At 31.8% G+C, this 8,859-nt stretch overlaps 1 pseudogene; it reads right to left on the bottom strand.

Moving 5' to 3' along the window:
• Window positions 1–5,454: 5,454 nt before the first annotated feature.
• On the bottom strand, window positions 5,455–5,573 carry LOC112474622 (annotated as a pseudogene).
• Window positions 5,574–8,859: the final 3,286 nt, after the last annotated feature.

Below are 8,859 nucleotides of genomic sequence, written 5' to 3'. Positions count from 1 at the left end.
GAAAACAGCCAGAGAAAAAATTCGCATTACATATAGGAGAACAATAGATTGAATCATGACCGACTTCTCATCAGAATTATTGGATGCCTTGAGACAGTGGGAAACTATCTTTAAATGACTGAAAGAAAGTAAAAGTCAACCTACAGTATATCATTGATAATATTCCTTATGAATAAAAGCAAATAAATGCATTTTCAGATAAAAGAAAACTAAGAAAATTTTTTAGTCCAGCAGTAAAAGAAATGTTAAAGAAATTTCTTCCAGCTAAAGGAAAATTATGCTAGATGGAAACACTTGTCTTTAGGAAGGGATCAAGTATACCAGAAATGGTAAAAATGTGGATAAATATGAAAGACTACTTTTTCTTTTTAATTTCTTTAAATGATATATAACTGTATAACAAAAGTGACAACATTGTGTTGTTGGCTTATAAAATATGTAAATGTGTTACATACAGAAGCTAGAACATAAAGGATGAAGAGGTTGTAAACAGAACTACATATTAGAAGTTTTCTACTTTTGATATAAAATGATACAAAATTAACTAAGTGGACTGTGAAGAGTTAAGGTTGTATAATATAATCTTTAGAGCAACCATTATAAAATAATGCAAAGAAATACAGCTAATATCATAGATAAGTTAAAATTCTACAAAATATTTAAATAATTCAAAATATGGCAGCAAAGTAGTAATAGTGGAAGAACAACAAAGAAAACTAAGGAAGTAGAAAACCATGAATATTTCACACCATATCAAAATATGTTGAGTGGTAATAAACTAAGCATTGCAATAAAGTGGGAGAGATTATCAGAGTGGATAAAAAAGCAAGACCTAACTGTGTGCTATTGCCAGGAAATACATTTTAAACACAACTATATGATAGGTTGAAGTGAATGGAAGGAAAAAGAGATACCTTGAAAACAGTAAAGTCAAGACTGAAGTGGCTGTATTAATATTACATACAATAAACTTTTAAAACAAAGTGTATTACCAGAGATCAAAGGAGATATATCACAATGATAAAAGAGAAAACAGTGTGAGGAAGACATAATATTTGTCAAAGTGTATGTACCTTACAACAGAACTTTGAAATACATGAAGCAAAAATTGTCATAATTAAAAGGAAAAATAGACAATTTCACAATCATTGCTGGAGATTTTAACACCCTGTCTTCAGCAGTTGATAGAATAATTATACTGAAACACTCAGTGGCCTATATATTGAAACAGATCTTTTGACAGGACATAAAAAAGTCTCAATACATTTGAAAATATTGAAAACATAAATGCCACAAAATAAATAACAATAAAATATTACCCCCTTGCCAAATATTGGCAAATTAACCCATACTCTTGTAAATGGATTAAAGGAGAAATCACAAGGGAATTAGAAAATAGTTTGAACTGAATGGTGCTAAAACTATATCAGGTTCTGTGGTATGTAGCTAATTAGGCTTTAGAAAGAATTTTAAATCTTGAATGCATATGTTAGAAATTTAGAGAGAAAGCTATAGTTTTAAATGCTTTAATGACACAATAAAGATCTATGATAAATTACCTAAAGTTCCACCTTAAGAAGTTAGAAACAAACAAAAGGCAAAATAAACCCAAAATAGATAGGAAGAAGAAAATAATGAAGAGCAGAAATCAATGAAATATGTAACAAACAATAGATAAAATTAACAAAGTTGAATCTTCTGTATTTGCCTTCCAAGATTTAACCATACGATCTTGCTGACACAAGAATCTAGGAAGAGAAGCTTTCTAGGATTTCAGAACCTGTGTACAAGGGGGAGCTTAGAATGGCAGAAATGGTGCTGAGTACAGGTACATATATTCAGAGACCAGAAATTTCAGCCACAAACTCCTGTGTGGTACAAAGTCCAGTACTACAGGGTCTCTGTGTTGAAATCTTCAGCCTCTAGTACATTATTAGACACATAGAAATTACTGAGTACTTAGTGAATGGCAAGATAATAGTAATAAATAGGGTCGTTGACCTTAAATTCTCCTATGTCATCCTGGGTGAAAGGAACAAGACAAAAGTCACATGCCTGGGAAACTGTGTGTGTATGTGTGTGTGTCTGTGAATAACTTTAACTGATCGTAGCTTTCAATTTTTGATCTTCTGTTCTCTCCTAATATTCTTTGCCTTTACAATGGTTGATATAATTTAACAGGAAATGTGACATTTCTATTTTTACCAAGAAATGTTAAGTGGAAAGATTCTGGGAACTAGACTCTCCATAGATAATTAAAATTACATGAGCCCAAGATGTCCAAGTCACTAATTATAAAAAAAAAGAATATAATTTTATTGAAAAAATTACTTAGTAATTGGAAAATATAGACTAGTTAAGTGTGGGCCAGTAATGTCTTTCTACTTTTTAAGATAATGTATCCATGGAACAGTCATTAGTAACAACTTTCATTATGACTTTTCCATTTTCCAGAAAGCCACTTACCACAAAATAATTGTTTTTTTATTTTCATCGAGGAAAGATTTTAATTGTAATAGTGTGTGTGTTATATTGTATAAATTGGGGACATTTAGAGAAAGCAAAGTGATGTGTGATTTCAGATTTAAAAGAATTATTGGTAAAAACATTTAACATGAGATCTATCCTCTCAACAAATCTTTAAGTGCACAGCACAGTATTGTCAATCATAGGTACAATGTTGTACAGCAGATCTCTAGAACTTATTCATCTTGCATGCATAACTGAGACTTTATGCCTGTTGATTTCGCAACTTCTCATTTCCCTCCTCAATGACACTGATCTTCACAATGATTTCATCACCTATGACACAAAAAGCCCAGGTAACAATAGCAAAAATAGGCAATTGGTACTGCTTCAAACTAAAAAGCTTCTGTACAGCAAACAACAGAGTGAAAAGACAGCCTATGCTATGGAAGAAAATGTTTATAAACTATGTTAGATAAGGGGTTAATTTCCAAAATATATAAGGCACTATTAGAACTCAATAGCAACAACAACAAAACCCATAATCTCATCAGCAATGCCCTAATTAATTAATTAATAGACTAGAGACTTGTATATACATTTATACAAAAAGACAGACAAGTGGCCAGCAGGTATACCGAAAGATGTTCAATATCATTGATCATCGGGGAAATGCACGTCAAAACCACAATGATACATCACTGCATACCTGTTAGAATGGCTGTTATCAGAAAAAAATACAAATGTTAGTAAGGATTTGGGGAAATTGAAACTATTGTACACTTTGCTAGAAAGGCAAAATGGTCCAGTCATGATGGAAAACAGTATGGAGTTTCCTTAACTAAAACAAAACAAAACACAACTAGAATATTATTTAGATTTTTTAATATTAAACTTTTTATTGTGAAATAGTTATAGGTTCATATGCAGTTCTATGAAACAATACGGAGAGTTCTTATGACCCCCTTTACTGTTTCTCCCAATGGTAACAACTTGCAAAACTATACTCCTATAACACCCCAACCAGTATGTTACCATTTATATGGTCAAGAAACAAAATATTTTCATTGCCATAAGGATTCCTCATGTTGTTTTTTATAGTCACACTATTTCTTCCCTTTAACAGTATGTAACCTTTTGGCACTGAATTTTTTCACTTAGCATAATTCACTGGAAATTCTTCCAGATGTGAGTATCCATAGTTCATTTCTTTTTTATTGCTGAGTGGTATTCGAAAGTATGGATAAGCCACTGTTTGTTTAATCATTTGTCCATTGAAGGGCAACTGAAAAGCTACTATAAACATTCATGTACAGTTTGTGTGTGTGTGTGTGTGTGTGTGTGTGTGTGTGTGTGTGTGTGTGTGTGTGTGTGAAGATAATTCTTAATTCCTATGGAGTAAAGCCCAGGAGTGTACCTTCTGGGTTATATGGTAATTATATATTTAGGTTCTTAAGAAACTGTCCCGCTGTTTTTCAGAGTGGCTGTACCATATCATAATCTCATCAGCAATGCCCCAGCAATCCAATTTTCTGTGTCCTCACTAGCTTTTGTTGTCACTATTTTTTGATTTTGCTATTCTGATATTTACATAATGGTATCTCATCATAGTTTTAATTTGCATTTCCCTAATGTCTAATTATGTTAAACATTTTTCATATGCTTATTTGCCATCTGTATGTTCTCTTTGTTCAAATGTCTGTACATGTGTTTTGCCCATTTTTTAATCTGACTGTTACTTTTTACTGTTGTGTTTTGAGTGTTCTTTATATATTCTAGATCCTAGTTCTTTTTTAATATGTGGTTTGCAAATTTTTTCTTCCAGTCTGTAATTTGTCTTTCAAGCCTCTTAACAGAATCTTTTACATTGCAAAAGTTTTAAATTTTGATGATGCCCAATTTATCATTTCCTTTTATAGATTATGCTTTTGATATCTTTGCCTAACACTTAGCACCTAGCACTAGATACTTAAGATTTTCTCTTATTATTTTTTCTACACTTTTTCCATTTTTCATTTATATGTATGATCCATTTTGAATTAATTTTTTATAAGGCTCAAAAACTGTCTAAGAGGCCTATTTCATCTTCCTACAAGCAGAAATAAAATTTCAGACTTTTGAGAATATGTGAGAAGAGGCAAGGAAGATGAGCATGCTAATTACATGGGGAGCTCACTATCTTGCAGAAAACATGGGCCCTGGATTTTAGAGGTGATAATCTGTGTCTAATGACACAACTTAATGTAAAATTTATATTAAATTTATTGTTTTACTTTCTTTGCAAGGTTATTTTGAGGATAAAATAATAAAATCAATGAAAGAGATTTGTAAATTGCAAAGTCAATGTAAATTTGAATTATTTCTGTGATTGGGTGCAGCCAATCACAAGAAGGACACCTGGAATGGCTGGAGTACAGTCTGTATAAGGGTTACAATTTATGTTTCATACTTGCCTATTTCTCCATATTAAAGAAATCTGTTTTCCTTATTCCACCTATTATCTGGCTCTGTGTATCTGAAAACAAGTTAGTAGACTTTCTTTTGGAAATTTTTTATTGCTCGATCTGGCAGTTTCCTAGATAATCTCCTTTTCATGCATCATCAATGGAAAGCAGATCAAAGGGTAAAGTTTTGCTTATATTTTCCAACACCCGAAAAGAAGAGACACAGTGTAATTCTTATTCCTTTGCCTGTGGTAGGCAAAATAGTGTCATTCCTCCAAAGGTATCTGTGCCTTAGTCCTTCAAACCTAGAATTTGTTACATTACATGGAAGGAGGGGGACTAAGGGTGTTAATCAGATGACCTTAAGATAAAGTGATAAGCCTGGATCATCCGGGTGTGCCCAATGTGATCACAAGCATCCTTTATTTTTTTATTTTTATTAATTTTTTATTTAGGCGATGCAACCCTTGGTTGACCTCACAGATTGCAAGGACCCTGTCAGCTTACAATCCCTTATTTTTTATTTATTTATTTTTGTTTTTTATGTCTATAGCACCTGGTCTTTCTAGGTGGTCTCCCATCCAAGTACTAACCAGGCCCGACCCTGCTTAGCTTCTGAGATCAGATGAGATTGGGCATGTTCAGGGTGGCATGGCCATAGACCACAAGCATCTTTTAAAGTGGAAGAGGGAGGCAGAGAGGAGGTTGGAATCAGAGAGAGATTTGAAGATGCTATATTGCAAGCCAGAGAAAGCAAGCAGCCTTTAAAAGCTGAAAAAGGCAATAAAATAAATTCTTTGCTCAGGTTTCCAGAAGGAATTCAGCTTTGCCAACACCTTGATTTTAATCTATTGAGACCCCATTTGGACTTCTTATCTCCAGAAATGTAAGATAATAAATGTGTGTTATTTTAAGTAAGCAAGGTTGTGGAAATTTGTTACCACAGTAATAGGAAACTGACTCTATGATGAATTATTATTTAAATAAATCAAAATGATACAGTATTTTTTATTTCCATGAACTCCTAGAGTACTGCATCTATCCATGTCTCTATTTATACTTAGTCTCTTTTGTTTACTGTACCTGATGGAATGTATAGCATATAGCATATAGCTGAAAAATAGGTTGATCAAGTGCATTAATACATGAACATCTTCTTCTCATTCTAATTTGATTCATCATATCTTTATTGAATACCTATTGTGTGCTAACCATTCCAGTTTTTGGAGTGCTGAGGTTAGAGTACTGAATAAGGCACAGAAAATTCTAGTGAGGGAAATGGATACAAATAACTACAATTCAGAGGGTGAGAAAAATGACTAAAACTTAGAAAAAATGTATTGGGTAATTAGAATAGGTAATGATATAATTTTATTGTCCAGAGAGAAGAGTTATGCAAGCTTCTAAGCAGAAGTGAGATATGGATGAATTCTGAAGGATAGTTACGTGGTTTTCATGCAGTAACAGGGGCTTCTAGGTAGAAGGAATAGCATTTGCAAAGGCACAAGATGTGAAACTGTAAAGCATCTTTAGGAAAGGGATGGTTATTAAATGTGAGTGTATTGGTATGTGTGTGAGCGGGGAAGACACTAGAAAAGAGATTTGTAAATAAACTTGGATGCCATTCTGCATAATTTAGATTTTATTCAAGGGGAGTATAGCGAGAGTAATTACAACATAAAAAGTGATGTGGCCAGATCATTATTTTAGAAATATAACACTGACTACAATGTTATAGAAGATGCATTTAATGGAGGCCAAAAGGCAGTTAAGAGGCTATCACCATAGTCAAGACTCAATGTGATGGGGGCTGAGCAGTCACAAACATTTTGCAAGAATTTTGTTTGTTTGTTTTAGCAGTAAATGTGAGAGTTGAATTGATGGCTGATTGTTTTTGGTAGGAGATGGTGAGGGAAATGGAGATATCAAATATGTTCTGAATTGAAGTGGCTGGCAGATATTAGTAATGTGATCTGTGATACATTTAGGAAAACAACAGTTTTAAGAATCAATGATAATTAATGTTGAAGATACTGAGTTTGACAGGAAGATATTCAGATAAAATATAAAATAAGTAGGTAGATTTTAAAAGAGATTAAATATAGAAATATTAATATGAAAATCTCAGATATTATTTTATTATTATCTTCTGGTTCCATGGTAGTATGTGGAAGATGAATAGCCTTTGCAACTAGATAGACCTGAACTTAGATTCCAGACTTACCACTCATTACTGGGATGAACATAAGTAAACCCAGTACTTTCTTCTCTGTGGAATAAGTACAACAATGTCTAGCTCAAAGAGTTTTGGAAATTAAAAAACATAATGTTTGTAAAATATTGAAAGCATGTTATAGACTCAGAAATAGTTATTTTCTTCTTTTTCTAATCCCCCTTTTTTTCCTATCTCTTTTATTTAATTTTGAAGTTTTTGATAATAAGGTTCATATTTTATTAATCTTTATATAAAATATATTGCAAGTGCACAATAAATGTCAGTTAAATTTAACTATTTAAAACATTTTTAAATTCAAAAAGTCCACATTCACAGAAAATATATTTAAAAATGCCAATTGTAAAAGTAAAAAGTTAAAGTTTTATTTTCTCTATTCCCACCTCATCTAGGTAGGTGCAAATTGTCAAAAATTTAATGTAAATCTTTGCAGGATTTTTTTTCTCTAGGTGTCTAAATAGATAATAGATAGTTGGATTAATACATTGATGTGATATTAGCATTTTGTCAATCAACTTGCTTTTACCAGTTAACAATATATGTACGGTAGATATAATGTCAGCATATACCCTATTCTTTTTTATGGTTGGAAGTATTTCATTGTATGAGTATACTGTTATTTCTTTAACCATTCCTTTACTGATGGACATATGCATTTTTTCAGATATTTTATTACAAACAATGCTGCGATGTGTGTTCTTAAATATATTTCTTTATACATTTGTGAAAATATTTTCAGAGTATTTTTATACTTACATTTATATAGAAGTGGAATTATTTAGTCATAGGGTATACATATCATTTGCGTTAATAGACACTGATTACATTTCAAAATGGTGATATAAATTCTCATTCTTCAGTTGTGTAAAATAATGGCCAGTTCTCCCCCTATTTTTTGCTAACATATTTATTTAAAACTTGGACAAAATGGTAAGCAAAAAATGTTCAAACATAATTTTAATTCAGATATTTAAATTATTCCTTCCTGGCCTTTTGGCTAAGATCAAGTGTGGATATTTAAGTTATCATTGAGATTAGGCTTCTTTCTGTTTATTGGCAATTGGTAATTAAAAAAAAATCTATGACTTAATGCTTCTAATTCTCGGTCTATAATTCAATGGTGTTTTGACTATTGCATTCTAGATGTAATTATAAGGAGAAGAGAGAGAATGTGTTTCTTTAAAAGAATAGACTAGAACTCTTTTATGCATAAGAGACAGAACTACTTCATGATATGCCATATCAAGGCCCTTTAGATTGCCATTAACAGTGATATGCATGGTGGTCATTTGTCACTGCATAGAAAAGAACCTTGTTGAATAGATAATATTCATTTGAATTCTGCACCTTTCTCTTAACAAAATACTAAAATGAACATAAGAGAAATAGATATTATTGAGTAATTACTAAGTGCCATATTTATTACACACTTAGTATCATTGAATTTTTTCAGTAATCTCTCATTCACAGCATTTTACAAATGTAGAAGTATAAGGAGATTAAGTTTCCAAAATTCACACATTTTTATGGTAGCTTTGAGCTTAAATTTTAAGCAATGCTAAAATCCACATTCATTTTACCATGACATGGTGCCAACTACTTTTTAAATAAACTAATTCCAAAATTCTAAGACACAGTCTCCTGTACACATTTAGTATTGTGGAATCTGCTTAAAGGACAGTTTGATTTGGGGCAAAAATAAAACCTAATATTGTC

Source organism: Pteropus alecto, unplaced genomic scaffold (genome assembly GCF_000325575.1).
Source record: "Pteropus alecto unplaced genomic scaffold, ASM32557v1 scaffold7, whole genome shotgun sequence".
Taxonomy (NCBI): domain Eukaryota; kingdom Metazoa; phylum Chordata; class Mammalia; order Chiroptera; family Pteropodidae; genus Pteropus; species Pteropus alecto.
Note: the sequence above shows the minus strand (reverse complement) of the source record. Positions and strands in the feature narration are given on the sequence as shown.